Raw genomic sequence first — 21,564 nt, forward strand, 5'->3', positions numbered from 1 at the left:
CAATGGCTTCTCAGTCTGTGCTTAAGGACAATCTTTTCTAGATTCAGAGAATCCCAGATAAAACAAGACTCCGAGGAATGCTGCATTCCCTTCTAAGACTTCCCTCAGCTTCCCAGGCAAGATGTAGAGAGGTCAGAGAAGCCTTCTCTCCTAGAGGTCAGGCTCTGACTCCTCATTTAATAGATCACATTCCATATCTTCCACTCTTACTGGCCCATTATGTCCCTCTCTCTCTTCTTTTCCTCATGGTATTCTGTGTTGTTAAGGCTGGCTATGGGCTTTCTCTAATTTGTATTAAAAAAAATCAAGAATTCTCATTACACTCAAAGGAGAAAGGAGTATCTCTTTACAAGTCCTACCAAGGCACCTAGGTCTGTTCTAGAACTAGGTTAGTGCCCCCTTCAAGGTAGAAGGTTTTAAAGCCTTGAGAAAATTTAGAAAATACTTATTGCTAAATTCCAGAATCTCTGTTTCCACAGCGGGGGTTGTCTCTCTCTAGCCATTCCCGCAAGGGTTTTCTTTTTATTTTTTCTTAGACCAACGCTGTCCCTGGACTCAGAGGAGTCAGGATAAGGCTTTATTTAAGAGTTTTCTGTTTCTAGCCTTATCTAGATAACTAGCCAATTGTCTTGTTTGACTCCATGTGAGGGGATCCTAATCCATGTGGCGCATCAGGGGAGGGATAAAGGGAGCAGTGAGCATTTTCTGAGGGACCATTTCCTTTGGGGTACCATGCTGGGCAGTAGGGTATATCATCTGAGGCTTACAACAAGCCCCTGATGTTGCTACTATTATTTTCATTTCATGAACAAGGAAATGAAGGTTCAGTAAGGGGAAGTATTTATCAAATGTTACTCAAGAAACAGATCAGTGTTACTTCTATAAGCCTACCAGACCTTGCTAATTACAGGAGAACATCCTCTGCCCCCACCCCGCCTTGCCCCCAACACGCTTTTTTGAAATGTAAGAAAAAGTAAAGGAGATGATAATATGGCAACTACCTAGTATCTATTACAAAGAATTGGTCAATGCTGACATTTGTCTCATTTGTGGTAAATATTTAAAATAAAATGTTAAATAACTTGAACCCTCACTTTCAACATCATTTACTATCCCCTCTCCACTCCCACCTCCCAAAATAAATCTCTACTATAAGTTTAGTGTTTTTCCTTTCAGCCCATTTTTCATACAGTTCAAAGACCTTTCTGGGGGTAGAAAGTTTCATTCTCCCTACTGCTTCCTTACAGGGATTTTGGGAATCCCATACCTTAGAAAATGTCAGTGACCTCTGCCTGCCCTTTGTGCTTTGGCCCTCCATGGTTTGTGACGTTGCTGCACAGTGCAAGTTCAGACAGAGTGATGTTCTTGGTAGAGCTGAAGTGATCCACCACTGCTACAGCAGACATGACTCTTTGTTCTCAACTCATGCTGTGAATTGTTCAGTTCCATTTTGTTTCTGGAGCTGCAGGACAACTTGATATGACACTATCTAGTGTTCCAACCTTTGCCAGAAAAAGAAATGAGGCGTCACCTCAAATAAAGCAAATAGACTTTAAAACAGGGAAGAAAAGATGTTATTACCAGAAGAACTTAAAACCAAAGCTTGAGGGTTTTTTTTCTTCTTTTTTTTAATCACCATTGCACTGCAGGAGTTACTGTTGGTGTCCCTGTATCTCCTTACACTACATCTTCGGTGCACAGCTACCAGGACCTGCATACCTCTGGGACCACTCTGCCCAGTCTGGGAGGCTGAAGTAATGGGGAACCCGTGTGCCCTAGGAGCAGTCCTCAACAAATGACTGCTAGGAATTGATGTATAGATATCTTAGCTCCTTCTCTCAGGTAGGATAACAAAAAGGCATGTGTCCAACACTCCCAGAGTTTTCCAGTGGAATTCAGCTCCATCTATGAGAGGGCTGGCTGGCCGGGTTACGCACACTTCACCAGATGCTTTCCTCTGGGTCTCAAACACTACGCCCCTACCAGTATTTCCTTCACTTTCCAAGTAACCATTGAAACCACTGGCTTTGGAATCTTTGTCTCAGGGTCTCCCAAACTCAGAAAACTCTTCTGTGGTAGATTGCAAAATGGCCATAAACTCCACCTTCCTCTACATCTTTACTATGTGATGTTACAGCTTCTCCCATCCAGCAGTGGACTGGTCTTGGGTCTTGCTTTGGCCAATAGAATGTGGTGGAAGTGATGGCATGCCAGTTCCAAGCCTAGGCTTCAAGAAAATATACAGTACTACTTTTTCTCAAATATTCATGAGCATTAATAAATGGTTGTTCTAAGTATTGGGTGATGCGTCAGGTAACAGAAACTAACTGATCTAAGTCCTTATATGAGACCACCTCTTGCATGTATTTCCTTGAATGAGAGTATTGTTTACCTTAAGGAAAAGCATCTTCTCTGGCACAGAGAGTAAATGACCTTCTCAGGGTTGCCCCGCAGAATGTGAGTGCCAGTAGCCGTCAGTATCCTGGTTTATTACTTTGTTCCAGGGCCTCTGTGCTGAATCACCTTGTCTGGGTTTGCCTGCTAGCTGCTGCGTTTTCTCTCCACCATGGCTGCCAGCCTGGCTGCTGGTTTTTTCCAAAGCCCTCTTTTCACTGAGCCGTGAGGTAGGAGGGCGCTGAGTTTTTATGGATTTTGCCAATGACATATGTGTCTGATAGGGATTCAAGTGCTTGCAAAACTGGCCTGAAATGCAGAGCTCACCATAAACACTGTAATTGCTAGACGCTGGAAAATTTAGGGAGCTTCAGAGCCAGCAGGATGCAGAGGAACAACATTGAATAGAGTAAGTCTGGCTGCTTCATTCTGGCTTTGCCTTTGGTCTATGAAGTTATTTTCAGCTCTAAGATGCCAGGATGCCAGGATTTGAGGACTAAGTAGGGCCTCAGGAAAATGCAAAGCCAAAAGGCATGGGGTTAATTGTCTAACTGAAGGAAGTTCTTATAGGCTAGAATGGTGGTTCTCTATAGGGTCCCTATACCAGCATCACCTGGGAACTTGTTAAAAAAGAAAATTCTTGGGCCCCATCCCAGACCCTCTGAATCAGAATTCCTTGGGATGGGGCCCCAGTAATCTGTTTTACCAACCCTCCAGGTGATTTGAATGCAGACTCAAGTTTGAGAATTATTGATCTAGGGGCACGTTATTCCAAATGTAGCTCACGGTGTTGGCATTGCCTGGGAGCTGGTTAGAGAAGCGGAAGCTCAGCACCATCTCCTCAGCCTTCCTGAATCAGAATCTGCATTCAACAAGACCCCCAGGTGATCTGAGTGCACATCAAAGCTGAGAAGAACTGGGTATACATTTCTAATCTCAAACCTTGAAGTTTGTGATTCACTGGGTCTGGGGTGGGGCTCACTAATTTGCATTTCTAAGAAGCTCCCAGGTATCGCTGATGCTGCAGTTTTGGGGACCACACTTTGAGCAGCAAGACTCTAGTTTTCAGGCCAGGCTTAGAATCTGGTCATGGGAGGGTTTCAAGCCAATCCAAATTTGAGCCACTCTGGACAGACCTGCAGGCTGCACACTGCTCAACTCCAGAAGGCACCATTCACATAGACTCTGAGGCAAGGACCTGAAACCCAAAGCTAAGTAAGATAAGAGGCAAGAGTTGGGTAAAGAGTGGGCCTTAAAGAGTGTCAGAACCGGGTTTGAATCTTAACCTTGCCTCTTACATAGTTATGTGATCTTGGGAAAACCATTTAACTCTGTGTCTCAATGTCCTCGTCTGTAAAACGGAGATGGTCATACCTGCCCCACTAGATGAGATACTTAATGGTCAGTACACAGAACAAGCCCAGCAAATATTCGTCTTTTCCTTTCAGCCAAGGGAATAGAAGTGTCAGCAGATGTGCTGTCTCCTCCTCCAGTCTCATCCTGGCCAGTAGCTTATTTGTCTGCTTCGGGCTGAAGGCCAGGTAAGTGTGATGGGCTTTTCTTTAGCGCTCCTAGGGGTCAGATGAAGGTGATACAAGAATAACGCAGGCTATTTATATTAGGAACACTTCCCATGGGTTTGTAAAAATCAATTCATAAAAATAACCAATGTAGCCAATTTCAAACCTACCTACCAAAGTCAAAAAAGACAGCAGCATCCCTGGTCCTGCCAAGGCTCACTGTGATGCCCCTGGAGCCTGGAATCACGCAGAGGCTTTGCGAGGGCATCTTGGTGTGTCAGGCAGGGAAATCTGCCCTCCTCAACTTAAAGGATACAGTTAAGCCATTCCTGTGTTTCTTTCTTTCTTTTCTTTTCTTTTTTTTTTTTTTGAGAAAAAGACACTCAGTGATGCTCTGAAACAAACACAAAGACGAAATAAAGTATATATTGGGGGCAAGGGGAAAGCCATTTGGGGTACAGAGCAGGCAGCAAGATGCTATCAAAGTTTTAAAACACAAACCAACAAGGGCAATGTTAAGAGGCCAGGTGAACCTTGACGGTGTCAGAAACTAGACATCCCTAAATTTTCTTTTTTGCACTTAGGAGAAGCAGAAGAAAGGATATGTGTTTTTTCTTCCTTTCTTTTTAAATTCAGGGCTGGTCGTATTTTTAGGAGGAGGTGGAACGGCTGCTGACTTTAGGCAGGATTTCAGCCTGAGACAGCCACTAGAGGGCGTCAGAGATCCAGAAAAACTCCTGTTTCTGAGAGAAGCCCCAGGGAGGGAGCTGAAAGGTCTGTTCTGGGTGGGGTGTTTGGGCGTAAGCTGATTCCTGAGAACCTTCTCAGCAGGTGTTCACCTTCCCACGAGAAGGCAGTAGCCAGCTCTGTAGGGATGTTAGATAATTAATTGACCAATTTATTCACTGTAAATGGTTTCTGCATGCAAGTCTCTGTCTGTCCTTGGTGTGAAAGTACAGATGAGGGTGTAGGACTTTTTATGAGAGTCTGTAACTGAAAAGAAGCCTAGTTGTAGGGCTCAGGGGTGGTACCAGGAACAAGCTTGGAAGCTGTGGACCGTCGTACCCCATTACTTCCAGTAAACATAAAATCAAAATACAAACAGCATGTTTGTAGGCAAATAGAGTTTTGAACGAAGTTCCAGATTGCCACCTGTTAATGTGTCCCGTACAGAAAATTCTAGCGCTGTCCTGATTGGGGATTTACAGTGTGCGCTGAAGCAGGGGTAAAGCTGATTCCTCTACTGTTGCTCAAAAGGCCCTTTAAGTGTTCACTGAGACAAAACACCGTAGAACTTAGAAACTCACCTTTCCTGGAGAGATCTAGAACACAAGAGGGGCTATCTCAGTACGGGGACATGGTAGAAAATGGCCTAAAAAGGTATGATCTAGCCAGAGGAACTGCTGGTCATGGGAAGCAATGGGGCAGAATGGGCACCGCTTGTTCCACCAGCCTCTGCTAGGGAAGAGATCCCTCAGCCCCGCCCTTATGCCTCTGCAGCCCCCTCCACCAATGAAGACCCTTTGTCAGCATGACCTATACTTCCTGCCCTCGCCCCCACCCCAACACGGCTGGCAGCAACTTTTTTTTTTTTTTTTCTCGGTACGCGGGCCTCTCACTGCTGTGGCCTCTCCCGTTGCGGAGCACAGGCTCCGGACGCGCAGGCTCAGCGTCCATGGCTCACGGGCCCAGCCGCTCCGCGGCATGTGGGATCTTCCCGGACCGAGGCACGAACCCGTATCCCCTGCATCGGCAGGCACACTCTCAACCACTGCGCCACCAGGGAAGCCCCTGGCAGCAACTTTTGTGAGTCGGGAAGGTTACAAATCAGGAAGAGGTGTTCCTTAGAGCAGGAGTGGGGTCTCCCACTCCATGGGTGTGCTCCAGGAGGGCTGAGTCCCAGATGACTTGCAAATATGGTCTCCTTCCTGTGGAGAGCTTCTGGGAAAGGAAAGAAATTGGCTGGGCTTCAGTGTATTTCCTCGGTTGTAAGAGAAAGATGGATAAAATAAATGAGATGAGACCAATTCTATCAAGTAATATAATGATGCTTCCCTTTCTAATAGAAATTTCTTTTTCAGAAGCTAAAAATTCCGTGAACCTCTTAAATCCTAGTTTACCATGGATACAAGGAAGAAGGTCCTCCTTGTCAGACTCTCTCTTGCTGTCTGGATCGCTGTGGCCAGCCCCTCTGGCTCCCCTCCTTCCCAGGGGTAAAGTCAGCGGCATCAATCCTCCTGTAGGTAATGCCTGCCTTTTGGCAGTCTTTGCACCTTAGTTCCCATCACATCAAGTCCAAGAATCTTTACCCGGCTTCCAAGGACAGGCCATCTCTTCCACTTAATACCTATCTGATACTCTCATCTTGCTGGTCATCTCACCTGACATGGAGCTCTCTGAGCATTTGTGTGTGCTGTTCCCCTTCCGTGGGAACCTTTCCTTGTTGCTGGCATTAAACCTGAACCCAAGCTACATTTCCTCCAAAGAGGCTTTCCTGTCTACTTCGCCTTATTGATTGCCTCTTCCTTTGAACTCTCACATGTTCCTATAGACACTGGGGGACTTGATCCAACAATGTTTTGTTTTGGTTTTTTTTCTCTCTGTTATTTTAGGAAACTTGATTGTAGGCTGACAATTAGATGGCTATGTCTTTGAGGACAGAGGTTTGAACGTAGCGTCCCAAGACCCCAACATGATGACCCCATGCGCACATTAGAAATGCAATTAACATTTGCCCGGTTAACTCCTCTGCACCCTTCAGATCTTAGGTTCAACCTCACTTCCTAAGGGCAGCTTCCCCATTGGATCTAAATCTCCTACTATAGTTTCCTGGAGAACTGGGACCTCATAGAATTCCCACAAAAAATCACTCCTGCACAGTGCTTCTGAAAGACAGAATCTTTAAATTTTGCTTTATTTTATTACTCAGTTCCTTCCATGAGGGCTGGGACAATGTCTGGTTTTGTTTAGTGCCTAGGGCAGTGCCCGGCACACAGCAGGGCCTCTATATTTTCTTAAAAGAATGAATGCATACTGGTGGGAGGGAGTGTGACATGGACATCTTGGGGAATGAGGAGGACAGAGCTGAGGATGCTAACCTCCTGGGAGCTGGTACCCTTGAGCTAAACAGAAGTTAACAGCAGAGACTCAGATGGGTCAAGTCAGCAAAATCATTTTGGAATCATTATTGGTAATGAGTGACATGTTTTCTCAAAGATTTTGTGAGGAACTTATAAAAGTGATGCATGTTCATCACGGAAAATATGTAAAGTTTAGACAATTATAAGGAACCAAAGAAAGTAACTCCAAGCCTACCAACCAAAGCCTTTTATAAAAATAATATATTCTTCTAACACTGGTTTAGTGACTTTTTTTACATAGTGGAACAATTTGGAGGTGGGGTCTACACAGAGCTCCCTGCCAGGACCAAGATCCAGGTACACACAGGTGTAACTTACTCATTAACCCACCCATGTTCGCTTCCTTCCCATCACCGCCATTTCCACAATCTCCCCTGTGTTTCCTGGAATCACTTCCCACATAAGCCATTTGCCCTGCTTCTGGGGAACCTAGTCCGAGACCGTACCACCCCACTTCTTAACTATGAGTTCAGGCACTGCCCAGATTAAAGTTTCCCTCTTCTTTTTAACTAAAGTGGACGCTAAAAAGTCTAAACGATCCAACATATATTTTAAGGCACAGGATAGAAATGCAAAACCATGCCAGGTTGCTGACTCTTTGTCATCAGAACTTCTGATAGGAACATTCCCAAGAGGGAATAAATTATACAGACTCTGGTCTCTTTGGAGGTGACTTTGGATTGTTCTTTATTTCTCCTCTCTTTTGTCCCCTCATTTCTTTCTTAATCTGCTTCCTCTATAGTAGAGGGTATCCTAAACCGAAATGTTTTTGCTGCCAATCCCTAATTAGGTTTCCAGATACACACACAAACCTGGATGTGATGCTAGGCTTGCTATAAAGCAAGTTCATATGCATTTTATTTGATTCATAGTTACCACTAGTTCTAAAGGCCTGATGCATGCCGACCAGTGCCTACTAGGTTCTACAAGAGATTCTGCAGGGGCTACTAAGACACTATCCTTGTAGGGAAGATAAGACACATACACAGCTGGACTCATGCAGAGCCAAGTGTGATGTGTCAACTGAGGGGCACACATAGGCTGAAATAAACAAGCAAACAAACAACTCGAGGAATTCAGAGAAAGTAGTGAGTCATTCTGGATGGAATTCGAGAAAGCTTCATGGAACAGGCTAAGAATGATGGGTGGGTTGGATTTTAATGGATCAAATGGGTCAGGACAGAGAGAGAAGTAATCAAAGCTTCCCCTGTCTCAGTTCCTAGGGGACTCCTATCTGATGTCAAAAGCTAAGACTGCTGCTTCCCTTTCCTTCCCCACAATGATTACAAAACCTTTGGAGCTTCCTTCTATCTCAGCTCCTCCAATACCCAGTGAGGAAGCAGCATCATCTTTCTGATGTAAACAGACTGGGCCAGACCCAAGTCCAACCAGAAAATAGGCATATCATCGGGGAATGCATTTCACTTTCGATATCAGAACGCCATCTAACAGGGGTCTAAACAAAAGGGACACTGATTGTATCTCACGTTAAAAGAAAACCAGAGATAGGCATTGGTTGCTGCTGGTTCAGCTATTCAGCAATCTCACCAAGCACCCAGGATTTTTTCATCTTCTTCCTGCCTTCCTCAAGCTGTTGGTTTTTCAACCTCATGCTGCTCACCTCCTGGTTGCAAGTTGGCTGCTATGGACTCGGGCAACGCGACTGCCTCCGAGGCAGGAAGGAAGGAGGAGGGCGGTACCGGAAGTCTCTCTTGTGTTCAAACAGCAAAAGTTTTCTCAGGAGTCCCCTGCCAATCTCTACTTCTATGTCGTTGACTAGAACTGGCTCAGATGGCCCAGCTGTAAAACATTCTGGAAACTTGGGCATTTCACTTTTTAGATGCTGTAACTACAGAAAGCAAGGAAGGAGGGATAAGGAATGGCTGCAACGATGATGCTACAAATTCTGCCACCCCCGTGGAAAACTTCACCTGCTGTGGCCAAGACTCTCAGAGCCTTCCTTGCTCCCTCTTGGCTGGTAGCTCATTTACCAGTCAACTATAACTGATCCATACTATGTAACAAAGCAGCCCAAATCTCAATGGCTAATAATAAACATGCATTGTCATGCTCACAGTTTCGCTGATTTGCCAGGGTGGCTCTGTTCCATACATGCTTCACTCTTCTGGAGCCAGAGGAATGATGTGGCAGAACTCTGCGCAAGAGAAGCAAGCAGAAAGTGTGCTGCCTCTTTGTGTGTAGGCTCAGAACTGACTCACTGCCATTTCTGTCCATGTTCCACTGGCCAAAGTAAGCCCACGTGGGACCAAAGCAAGATTTCTAGTGCAAGGAACTGCAAAGCTATTTAGGGAAGGGTATGGGTACAGTGAGGGGTGAGGAATGAGGTGATCTAATAATGTTATCTGTGTGACAGTGGTGGGGGGCCAGGATGTGAATGTGTGTCCTTGCAGGTGGCAAACGTGCTTGGAACAGGCAAGGGTCTACTGAAGGCAGTGCCTAGGCAGTGAAGTGGCCTCAGGGTGGTCATGTTAGACCAGGTGTGAGGGAAGGGATGGATACAGGGGACTAGTCCTTTAGGGAAGGCAAAGCATGTTGTACCTTGAATCACCTTTCGCGGGTGGCTTTTACTGATTGAACGTGTCCAGCAAAAAAGGATTTTGAGGCTCACCTTCTCATCAGATATCAACTCGGCATTTTCAGGAGTCTGAGTCTCAGGCAATTCGTAACCTCAATCTCCCTCCGTGTCTGGGTGTTTTCATCCCCCAAGTAGGAACTGAGTCCTGCTTTCCCCAGCAGAGGCAACTGGAGATGGTCCCTTGATTTCTCAAGGAGTATTTTCCCAGATAAACCCCATTTACTATAATTCCTATAACTTGATTAAACCAAGTATTGGGACAATAAGAATAGAATAGAGATGGAGACAATTCCTCATGATGATCAAATTACCCAGATTGTTCCTTGGTGCCATTCCATTAACCAGAGTCAGAGTGTCTTTGACAGGAGGAATGCACTAGTTTAAATTTAATTAAACTCTGACATATGCTCCTAAGAGAGAAATCACAATACAAGCAAACTGTATTTAAGGACATAGGTATGCCTTTGAAAAAAAAAAGTATATACATCCTTAACTCTGACAATAGGATTCATTCATTGATCCAATAAACATTTTCAGTTGTCTCTCCTCTCTCTGAAACCTACTTTGACAGAAAGAGCCATATATGAACTCATTTGAGAAGGCAATGGATCTTCTAAGAGAAGTATATAATATCACATTTTTGCATGTTTATTTAGTGGAATTTTTTAGAACTTGTCATCTGCCAGACTCTATTCATAAATTGTCTATCTTACATTTCACACATATTAGCTTATTTAATTTTTATTATAAATGTGATAGGTAGGTCCTATAATTGTCCCCATTTTACAGATGGAAACTCTGAAGCACACTGAGGTTAAACAACTTCCTCAAGGTTAAGTAACTTGAAAAAGGTGTGGACTCCTAAAAGACTAATGGAAAAAGGAGATGGAACACCTGACAGATGATACAGTATTTCTAATGAAGCCACATAAAATCTGAATAACCATAATCATTTTGGGGGGAACCAACTAGCCTCCTCGTTGCCAAGCGTTTTGATTTGACATACAAAAGATTTTTCCTGCCCAGCACGCTTCTCTCTCTCCCTAGTGACAGCAACCTGATTTTCCTTGGGAACCACGCTCCCTCATTGAGTCCATGTGGTTTGAGTGGGCAGATCCAACGCTCCATCTCCAAGGTTGGAAAGTCAATCAGGCCTGGGGATTATTTAAGAAATGATCAAGTGACCCAAGCAGAGGACAATGACCATCAGCCCTAGGACTTATGCTGGGTCTTTTAGGAAAGAAGCATCCTCTCTGGTAGGGATGTGATGAACAGGACATGAGGTTGGGATAGCTGGCAGCCATCTTGCCACTGTTGGAGAAACTCTGAGATTGAAAGTAGTACAGTGGGCACTGATGTTGAGAGACTGAGATAAATCAATTCCTAAGGATATTATTTGAGCCCCTGCGTTCAGCCATGCCTGAGCTTCTCATTACAGAGCCTGCAGACTTTTTAGTTCCTTAAGCCCACAGAGAACCTTCATTGTTAAAGCCAGTTTGAATCAAGTATCTGTCATTTGTGACAAAGAGCCCTGTCTGAAAGTGAACAGGTCACTTTCCAAGCCCATTCTTCTGCTCTGGGGGCCTCCATTCTTTCTGTCCAGAAGACCCTGGAGAGTTAGGCTGCTTTTCTTTCTTTGATGGCCTACAAACATCCTCTCACTCTTACATGAAGCTTCCCTTCTTCTCTAGCCATTGCTTCCTTATTGACACCAGTAACAAGAACACAGGTACTTTTTACTTAAAGGCTTCAGATTAATCCTTATGAAGAAAAAACAGGTCACCTCTAAAAGTAGCATGAAAAAGTTATAAAGGTGAAAAAAACCTCAGGCTTTTACAAGTCCTTGTCTCTGATGGAGTGTTTTGCTGTTCAGCATAGTAGCTGTGAGCCGCATGTATCTGCGGAGCACAGAAACTGCGGCCATGATGAGTGAGAAACTGAATTTTTAATTTTATTTAATTTTAGTCTAAAATTAAAAACTTATACTTGATTCAGTTACTGAAGAACTTTTTTTTAATGTATGCTTGGAACCACCAGAGTACATGAATTTTTCTTAGCAACTGTATGTTTTATAAAATCTGAATACAAATCAAGTATTTCCAATAAAAATTTAGTATCTGAATTGAGACATGGAGAAAGTGTAAAACACATGTAAGATTTCAAAGATTAGGTTTGAAAAAGAGTAAAATTATTTTATTTTTATATTGATTACATGTTGAAATGATAATATTTTTGATATACTGAGTTTAAAATATTCTTAATATTAATTTCACCAGTTTTTGTTTTTCTTCAAGATCCACTCTTCTAGCTACTTTCAGATATGCAACACAGCATTATTGACTATAGTCACCATGCTGTACATTATATCCCCATGACTTATTTCATAATTAGAAATGTGTACCTTTTTTGACCCCCTTCACTTACTTCGCCCACCACCTTTTATTTTTTTGAACATGGCTCATGTTATATTTCTATTGGATGGTGCTGGTCTATAGTTTCTGTCTAAATAGTGATTTGAAGACCCAACTTGTACTCTATAGGGTGGAGCTTATCAAACCTCTGAACCTGAGAGCTTTCAGGATGTGAGCTTTTACGCTGAAAAAACATTGAAGAAATGTGTCAACAACCCCTCTGATGTTAGTTTTCCTTATAAAAGTCTGGAACAATCTAATTAAGCAGTTTTGATTATTATTCATGTTATTATTTGATCGGTGAACAATCCTTTGGTTTGTTTTCTTGGTCTATGTGATGCTCTTCTAGTTGAAGGGCAAAAAACCTGAATTCCTGAAAATTTTATTTTGAAAAGAAAAAGGGATTTCCCCGGCAGTCCAGTGGAACTCCGCGCTTCCACTGTAGGGGGCGTGGGTTCTATCCTTAGTCGGGGAACTAAAATCCCACATGCTGTGTGGCAAGGCCAAAAGTAATAATAATCAAAAATAATATGACCACCTAGAGGGGTGGGATAGGGAGGGTGGGAGGGAGGGAGACGCAAGAGGGAAGAGATATGGGAACATATGTATATGTATAACTGATTCACTTTGTTATAAAGCAGAAACACACACCATTGTAAAGCAATTATACTCCAATAAAGATGTAAAAAAAATAATCAATCAATCAATAAAATAAAAAGGGAAATATCCTATTTAATGCAAAATAAGAGATATTGTAGATTGTTTCCAGAAATCTTTTCATATTGCATATTTTAGTTGCTGTCTTGTCAATGTTTTCATTTATATATGTCTGATGTTTTTATTGAAATAATCTGCCCACCCTGGGAAGCTTCATTTTTGCTTCATTTCTCCCACTTTCCAGAAATCATGACTCTAGAGTCCTTCTTCCCGCTCAGAAGCTGGAAGATACAGTTACAGCAGAAGGTAAAGAGGGCTCAAGTCTCAAGGGACCTGCCAACTGGGGGGCTCTGGTCCCACTGGGCCCCCTTCCCCATGGTAGGGACTTCTTCAGAATTTCCTTTTAAGCATTCAAAGGTCCTCTGGCACAAACAGGTAACAAAACAAAAATATATGACCCTCATTCTGGAAAGCTGAAAATTGTAGGGTTTTTAAAGGACTTCATTGTAAGTCTAGCATACACCCTGCAAAGCATTTGCCAGCTTGCTTTCAGCTCCATTCTCCACACTCCCCTGTCCTCTTCTGCACTGCAGAGGGCTCATCCTGCAAACTACATTTCTCGGACTTCCCAGCCAATTGGCTTCTGGCTGGATTTGGCCTGTGGGAAATGTGGCCAGGAGACAGGAGATACAAAGCAAAGGGAAAACAGGGAGAAGCCAGGGAGTTATCAGCTAGACCTCTCTTTCTTTCTTAAGATGCATCATCTTTGGTAGTGACTTTGTGTCCTGTTTTCCAGCTTTTGTCAACTAGCCCTTAATTCTATGACATTATATGGAAAAAGTTAAAGTGCACACTAATGATTATACATTTATATATAATATTTTTAATAGATTATAAAAATATATGTTAAAATATGATTAGGATTGGTGGAGTGTGTCAGGGAATGCAATTGGCGTTATGGCTAAAGGGGACCTGAGGTTCAACTGTATTGAATATTGTACTTTTTTACAAAACAGAACGAAAGGCCACAAACACAAAGAGTTAATAGCTATTAATCCTGGATGGTGGAAAAGGCAAGAAAAAAGAAAAGTCACACTTCTAGATATTTTGGGGGAGAAGAAATTACTTTACCATAATATATTTTTTTCTTTTCTTACTTAAGTTTTTCCAGGAATTATTTAAGTATAACTGTATTAGTTTTTTATTGCTGCTGCAACAAATTACCACAAACTTAGTGGCTTATAACAACACACATTTATCATCTTATAGTTTTGGACATCAGAAGTCTGATACAGGACTCACTGGGCTGAAATCAAGGTGTCAGCAGGGCAGTGATCATTTCTGGAGGCTCTAAGACAGAATCTATTTCTTGTCTTTTCCAGCTTCTAGAACCAGCCACATTCCTTGGCTTGTGACCTCTTCCTCCATTTTCAAAGATAGCAAGATTACATGCCTTTGGCCATTCTTCTGTAGTCATATTTCCTTCCGACTACAACAGAGAAAGATTCTGTGATTTTAAGGACGCTTGTAATTAGGTTGAGCCTACCCAGCTAATCCAGAATAACTCTACATCTCAAGATCCTTCACTTCATCACATCTGCAAAGACCACTTTGCCATGTAAGGAAACATATTCACAGGTTCCAAGGATTAAGATGTGGACATTTTGGGGGAAGGGTCCATTATTCTAGCTACCATGATAATGTGCAGAGGGAAAATATCCTTTATTTGTAAACTAAAGGCTTTTAAAAGCCCCTCATCCATCTAGCATGCCATCTTTCTGAGAAGACAAAGTTTTTATTCAGGTTCAAGTCCACAGCAGTGAGGGTGTTCACCTTCTGATTATGCATAGCTGAGCAGGAAACTTGCTGTACATTTTTACAATAGAAGACAATGAGAAATTCACAAGTTCATTAAGATGGCTTTCATCAGGATAGCAGGCAGATCTCAAATTAAAGTTATGACAGAGAGCTGTTCTGTAGATCCCCCTCAATGAAAAGACAAGCATCATTTGGTCTAATTGTTGCTTAGCTATAGCCAAACGTTGGGACTGTAATGACAAAACAGTTCAATGAGATATTACATTTTGCACTGGTTGCAGTGGTTCTGCTGAAAACAGGTTCTGGTTCTGCTGAACCAGGATTTTGCTGAACTGGTTAGTCGTCTAGAAACTGGGGCTTGGAACTAATTATTAGGAAGTGCTAATGTTCTCTGACCTATGATGAATAAGCCTTCCTTCCTGAGTAGATTAACTTCTCTTTAAGGAAAGAGCTAATGAAATTTAGAACCTCCCAAAGAGATCATAAGTAGACATTTGATTAAGCAAACAAGTTAAAGCAAGAACTTGGTAGATAATCATGAAAACGGTCCTTGCCAAGTTCTTTCGCATTTCATTGAGCAATTGCATTCCTCCAGCAAACAAAGGACTAGCATGTTAGATGTTCAAGAACTTGATGGTTATGCAATCGACCATCAGAAATGTTCAAGCTGCCCTTCCAGTTGATCCGGGGTAACTGCTTTTTCCCATCATCCTTGAAGCATTTGTATGGTTTTTGTCCGCTTCATTTCTGGAAAACTATTTTAGCAGGTAGAAATTTTTCCAAAATTTAAGATGCAAGAGAGGGGACATTTTTCTGATTTTATAACTCAAGTCAAATGTAGTCCATCAAGGTTAGCAAAAAGTCTAAGAGTAGTTATTATTTTTCCTCGGTTCATCTCTGTTATGTATTAGTGGAAACCAGGAAAAATGGGGGTCTGGCTTCTGGGCTGCCAAGATATATATCACCCATCCCAAACTGGGCCAGTAAACTGTGGGCAGCTGTGTTGTCAGCACCTGCCTTCTCTAGACCTAGCTGGGTACCGTGAACTTCACAGCTGCCCCCAAGGATACAGTGCTTTGTGTTTTAAACTGATTCCCATGAAGCCTCTCCTTTCTGGTTATTTCCACTTTTGAGGTACAGCATGGAAATTGAGACTTCTATCCTCCCTGGGCTTGAGAAATCCAACCCTGCCCCTGGCCTGGCTTCTCGGCCTGTGAAGGGGAAGGCAAAGTCACCTTTTCCTTCAATCATGAATATTTATTGAATCTTGTCTTAGTGTAGGTCCCCTCTCTTGTAGCAGACCCTTAGACAAGAATTCAAGTGTAAGTAGTTTACGTGGGAGGCGGTCCCAGGAAACACTAGCAGGGAGGTGTGGAGGTGACACAGGAAGGATAGGCAGCCTAATGGAGCAAGTTACCACCGTGGGCGACCAGAGCTCAAGCCCAGTGGGAAACTCTGGGAGCTGATGTACAAGACTCAGAGTTGACTTATGGAGGGAAAGGGATTTGGGTTACATATCCACCTGCCTCTAAGGATCACTGGTGGAAGGCTGCCAGCGGTTAACTGCCCAGACTGTCCAGTCTACTGTGTCTGAGTCCAGGGTGGCTTCCTGCTGTTTGGGAAGACACCCTCTGGTGAGAGATGAAGATACAGGCAGTTGGTAGTAGAGAGAGCTCACATTGCAGTGGTACCACCTGAGGGGCGGTAATTCAAAGGCTTGTTATTCCAGCTATGAGGAAGTCACTGAAGTAAGTGCTGTACAAAAGCTTAGTTACTTCAGTCAATACATGAGGCAGAGTATCTGTGTGTTGCTGACTGTATGCTTAGAATGATGCTGTAGGGGAAGCAATAGAAACAGGAAGTATGATGTCCCACTGATTTGAGGGGCTTACTGAATAGGGAAGATAACCTTGCTTCTACCATGCAACACGGGCAAATGGACAAAATATAAATAGTGCATTGGCATTAGGGGAGGATTGGAATTCTTGGGAAAGGCTTCATGGAGAAAGTAGAAAATAAAGGAAGGATAGTGTTTGTAGAAACAAAGCCAAAGCCTGTATCATCTGAGGACCAATGAGACAGATGGCATGGAGATGGAGTTAGCCTAGCATGTTGATACGTGGTGAACAAGCCCATGGGACCGAGGTTGATGGAACATATTCAAGTGAGTGGGGATCTCTATGCTTGACAGGGTAGGGCAGGGCCAACACTGAGACGTCTGAAGGCAAAACAAAAAAGTCTTGGCTTGTTATTGTCCTAAAGATGTCAGTCATTGCCTTGAGCCTACAATCCCTCTTGAAAAAGCCCACCCATGTCCACGGTACTGTTGAAGAAGTGGCTGTGTTGGGGCAGGTGACCCTGCTTCTGAGGCAACATCTGATTGTCATGGAGCAGACACCTGCCCCAGGTGGGCTAATCAGATTCTGGTGTTTTGAATTTTTCCCCTGGCATTTGGACCTAGGGCACTAAGAGACTGAATTATTTTGTTCTCTGTAGAGACAGGGCAAGGCTTCTGTTCCCTTAGTAAGCTGCAGCCATGTGCCAACACAGCACATTAGAGTAAAGCATCATAGAAAATATTAACTGCAGCAAAAAAGATGAGTACAAGTGCTAGGAGAATCAGAGAAGAGAGACTATGTGACCCCAACACATTTAAGGTGACTTTCTAATTCCCCCAAGGCCACGGTGTACCTCTGGAATTTAAGTCTTTTGTAAACTTTCCATCTAAGTTAATGTGAATGGGTTTCTCCTCCTTGGAAATCGAGAACCGTTAACTAAAACAAGATGGTAACCACTAACTTGCATATTTCCAGTGCTTTGATTCTCTTTCCTCTGGGTTGAAGTCATTTGGTGATCCCCAGAAGAAAGCCTTGAGACGAGAATCATGTTCAAATGGTTTATTCAGGAAGGGCTTCAGGGAGACCTTAAAGGAATGGGGGAAACTTGATGGGGAAGGGAAGGAAGCCAAGCTGGTGGTGAATTCACATCCATCGATGGGGTCTGCAGAGGGCGCTGCAGCGGAAGTCCCGCCTCAGGGCTCCTCCTTCTTCCCTACTGAAACGAGCCCGGCTTCCCCTCTCCCTTTACTGCCCTGCACTGTCGAGGGCAGGCAGAGGTAGATTAGGCAAGATCATGGCCCTCCACTTGTGTACAGTCCAGTTGAGGGAGACAAACTTGCAAACACGTATAGGCGACTAGAAAAATAGCTGCTGGTGGTGGAGAATAAGAAAATCTACATCCAAAGGAAGTTCTCTGCAAACAGTGCATGATTTAACATGGATGGGCCGTGCTCCCCCTCAAACATATTAGAATCACTCAGCAACATAAGCATGGTTGATTTCCTCCCAGGTACTATTTTTAAAAATCGCTTCCAGAAAACAGAAGTTCCTGGGAAATGACTGTTGAAGGAAAGTGGTTATAACCTGGCTGGAGCCCAGTTTATACTCCGCAGCCTTGACCCGAGAAAGAGAGTAGTAAATATCAAACCCAACGGCTTGGTAATATTCCATTGTACATATGCGCCACATCTCCTTTATCCATTCACCTGTTGATGGACACTTAGTTTGCTTCCATGTTCTGGCTATTTTAAATAGACCTGCAATGAACATTGTGGTATATGTATCTTTTTGAATTATGGTTTTCTCAGAGTATATGCCCAGTAGTGGGATTGCTGGGTCATATGGTAGTTCTATTTTTAGTTTTTTATATATATACTACCAAGACTAAAATAGATAGCTAGTGGGAAGCAGCTGCATAGCACAGGGAGGTCAGCTCGGTGCTTTGTGACCTCCTAGAGGGGTGGGATAGGGAGGGTGGGAGGGAGACGCAAGAGGGAGTGGATATGGGGATATATATGTACATATAACTGATTCACTTTGTTATACAGCAGAAACAAACACAACATTGTAAAGCAATTATACTCCAATAAAGATGTTAAAAAAAAAAAAAGCAACTTGGTAAGATTGTTGTATGTTTTTCTTTTCCCCCTGAAGGTATGTTTACTCTTTCAGTGACTAGGAACTTAACTGTTTAAAGTATGTTTGGTCCCGGGGTCGAGCTGCCAGGAAAACAGTGGGCATTTGCTTGTGATAATGTTTTTTTTTTTTCCCAGTATGGTCTCTATTTAGTGCAGGGTTGGTGAAAGTGTGGACCAGTATCCACAAGGCTTTCAGGAACCTTAAACTGATAAAGCACAAAGCTTTCTCTTTATTATGAGCAAATGATGTACCATATAATATCATTTCATATTTTATACATATAAGCAAGTGCTACATACTAGTAAGTGACTATATGAGGAATTAACTATTACTAAAATTTAGTATTCATACTTTTTTTTTTTCTTTTGGCTGTTCCTCGCGGCATGCAGTATCTTAGTTCCCTGACCAGGGATTGAACCCGTACCCCCTGCATTGGGATTGCAGAGTCTTAACCACTGGACCACCAGGGAAGTCCCTCATATGTTTTAAATAGCACGATATTGGAGTTTAATAAGAACAGTTAAGTCAGGGTTCCAATGGAAGTTGGCTTCCATCGAATTTTTCACAGCACTGGAAAACGTGCACTGCTGCTGTGCACAGGCGGGGAGTACAAACTCCCACAAGGCTTGGTGGAAACACTGATCAGTGCACCATAGTTGGTGAATTTTCTTATGTGGAAAAATGCTGTTTTAGTATGGGTTTCCCCAGTAGACTCTGAGATAAGGATGTGAATGCAAGTAGTTTATCTGGGGGACGATCCCAGGAACCACTGGAAGGCAAGTGGAGAAGGAGACAAGGAAGGAAAGAAAACCAATCAAAGGGTGTGCAAATGAGCAGAATTCCTGATGTGGGCAGCTGGGACTCAGGCCTCTGGGGACTCTCGGGAGACTTTGCATAACATGCCTCAGTGTTGCCCCACCTGAGAGGTGAGGTTTGGGGAATTTATCTGACATTTTCCATTGGATGACTGTAGAGGGCTGCTTCTGGAGGCATTGATTCACAGATACCTCCAGCCTGCATGCTGGATCATGCACCTGCAACCAGAGAAAGCCCTCCAGGAGAGTGGCAAGAGGTTTATAAGAGGCTGTCAGTGAGGAGAAGAGTTGGAAGAGAGGACCAGCAAGAACTGGGCAGGACACAGATGCTCTGACAGCGTCTACCTGGGATGCAAATGTCCATGAACAGTATTGGGGGCCCATCGGTGTCTAACCACTTGACTTTAGAACACACGTGTGTTGCATTCAATGCACTATATAAGCCCCAATTGCTAAGTCGTCAGGGAGAAACTTATGTTAAGAATGCAATCTTAAATTTGAATCCCAGAGGATAGGAAGAAGCCAGCCATATGAAGAGGGGAGAGTGGTCCTGAAGTCTTCTGCATCAGTTTTCCCATTTAAATTCTGAGTCTAAACAAGGAAATTTAAATCCTTGATTGCTTGAAGAGTGATTCTTAGCAATCACATTCTCATTCAGAATAAAATTATTTTTAGCCCTCCTGCAGGATAAACTTTCAGATTTTCTATTTGCTACCATTTCAACATCATGTTTCTCTCCTCTAGTCAATTTCTCTTTGTCCACCCATTAGTCCACTGTCCTAATCCCACTCTTTTTGCCACATCTACTGCAAGAATGAAGACCATTCTCAGAATCAGACTGCCGACATTCCAGAAAATGTCGACATCACTCTGAAGGGATGCACAATTATTGAGAAGGGCCCAGAGGCACCCTGTGGAGGGACTTCAATCATATTAATGTAGAACTCAGTCTCCTTGGAAAGAAAAAAATGAGGCTCCGGGTTGACAAAGGATAGGGAAATAGAAAGGAACTGGCAATGGTGCACACTATCTGTAGTCGTGTACAGAACATGGTCAAGGGTGTCACACTGGGCTTCCATTTACAAGATGAAGTCTCTGTATGCTCACATCCCCATCAACGTCATTATTTAGGAGAATGGTTCTCTTATTGAAGTCTGAAATTTGGGGGATGTGAAAAATACATCCACAGGGTTCAAATGAGGCCAGGCATTGCTTGTTTAGTATCTCAAGCCTAGAAAGATGAGTTCATTTTTGAAGGAAATGACATTGAACTTGTATCAAATTCAGCTGCTTTGATTCAGCAAGCCACAATACTTAAAAAACAAGGATATCAGAAAACTTTCGGATGCTATCTCTGTTTCTGAAAAAGGAACAGTTCAGCAGGCTGATGAATAAGATCTACATTGTCCAGCTACAGAAGCAGCAAGATGCCAGATGATACTTCGGACTCATCTGTGACATTTTAAAGATGCAATAAAAGCTCTTGATTGGGGGAAAAATCCTAATCCTATTTTCACCAGCTGCTGCTTTGAGAGTTCCCATCTTCCATCCTAGATTTTTCTAATCTAGTTCCTTAGAAAAAAAGACATCTCATTGGAGAAACAGAAATTTTCAGCCCCTTCTAAAGACAGTGGGGATGACAATCCGGATACCTGGGGCTGGACTTCTCAAATTTTTTGAGTTACCAACTTCCCCACTTTCTCCTGCCTCTCAGCTGAAAGGTAGTTCCATATTTCTCAGACACTAGTCCTGAAGTTTGTCTCAGTATCTCAATATTCTGTAAGTAATTGTGTGGCATTGAGAAGGACTTAAATGAGTTTATGATTTTTTTTTTGCTATGGAGTCACTGTCAAAATTGTCTGAGTCACACTTCTCTTCTTTGCAATGTAATACACTCCCAAGGGACACGGGGCTTCATCTTGAGCACGTGCAGTAAGTAGTGCTAGAAAGAAGTCTAAAAACTAAAAAAACAAACAAACATGAAGCCATTTCAGATCTCACTCTTAACAGATTTCCTGAAATCTTATCAATGGAAACAGCATCACTCATCAACATGCAATGGCAGGGTTCCCTTAAATCATACTCCCCCATTGATGGCATGGCCCTTTTGGGGTGCCTCTGATACTTCTAACTTTTGAAAGAATCGTTTTCTCCCATATGTATTTGGAGTTGTTGTCTTGTTTGCACATGATTGTATTCTATCTTCCAGAGATTTCTCACAATTTTTGTTCCTCTG

At 43.0% G+C, this 21,564-nt stretch overlaps 1 pseudogene across 1 annotated transcript; it reads left to right on the plus strand.

The window, feature by feature from the left end:
- Positions 1–20,142: 20,142 nt before the first annotated feature.
- Positions 20,143–20,723, plus strand: LOC309972687 (large ribosomal subunit protein uL6-like; annotated as a pseudogene). Its single transcript has one exon. The product of its transcript is annotated as a large ribosomal subunit protein uL6-like (transcript).
- The last annotated feature ends 841 nt before the right edge of the window (positions 20,724–21,564 follow it).

The sequence above is a fragment of the Leucopleurus acutus genome (genome assembly GCF_964270905.1).
Source record: "Leucopleurus acutus genome assembly, chromosome: 16".
In the NCBI taxonomy this organism is placed as follows: domain Eukaryota; kingdom Metazoa; phylum Chordata; class Mammalia; order Artiodactyla; family Delphinidae; genus Leucopleurus; species Leucopleurus acutus.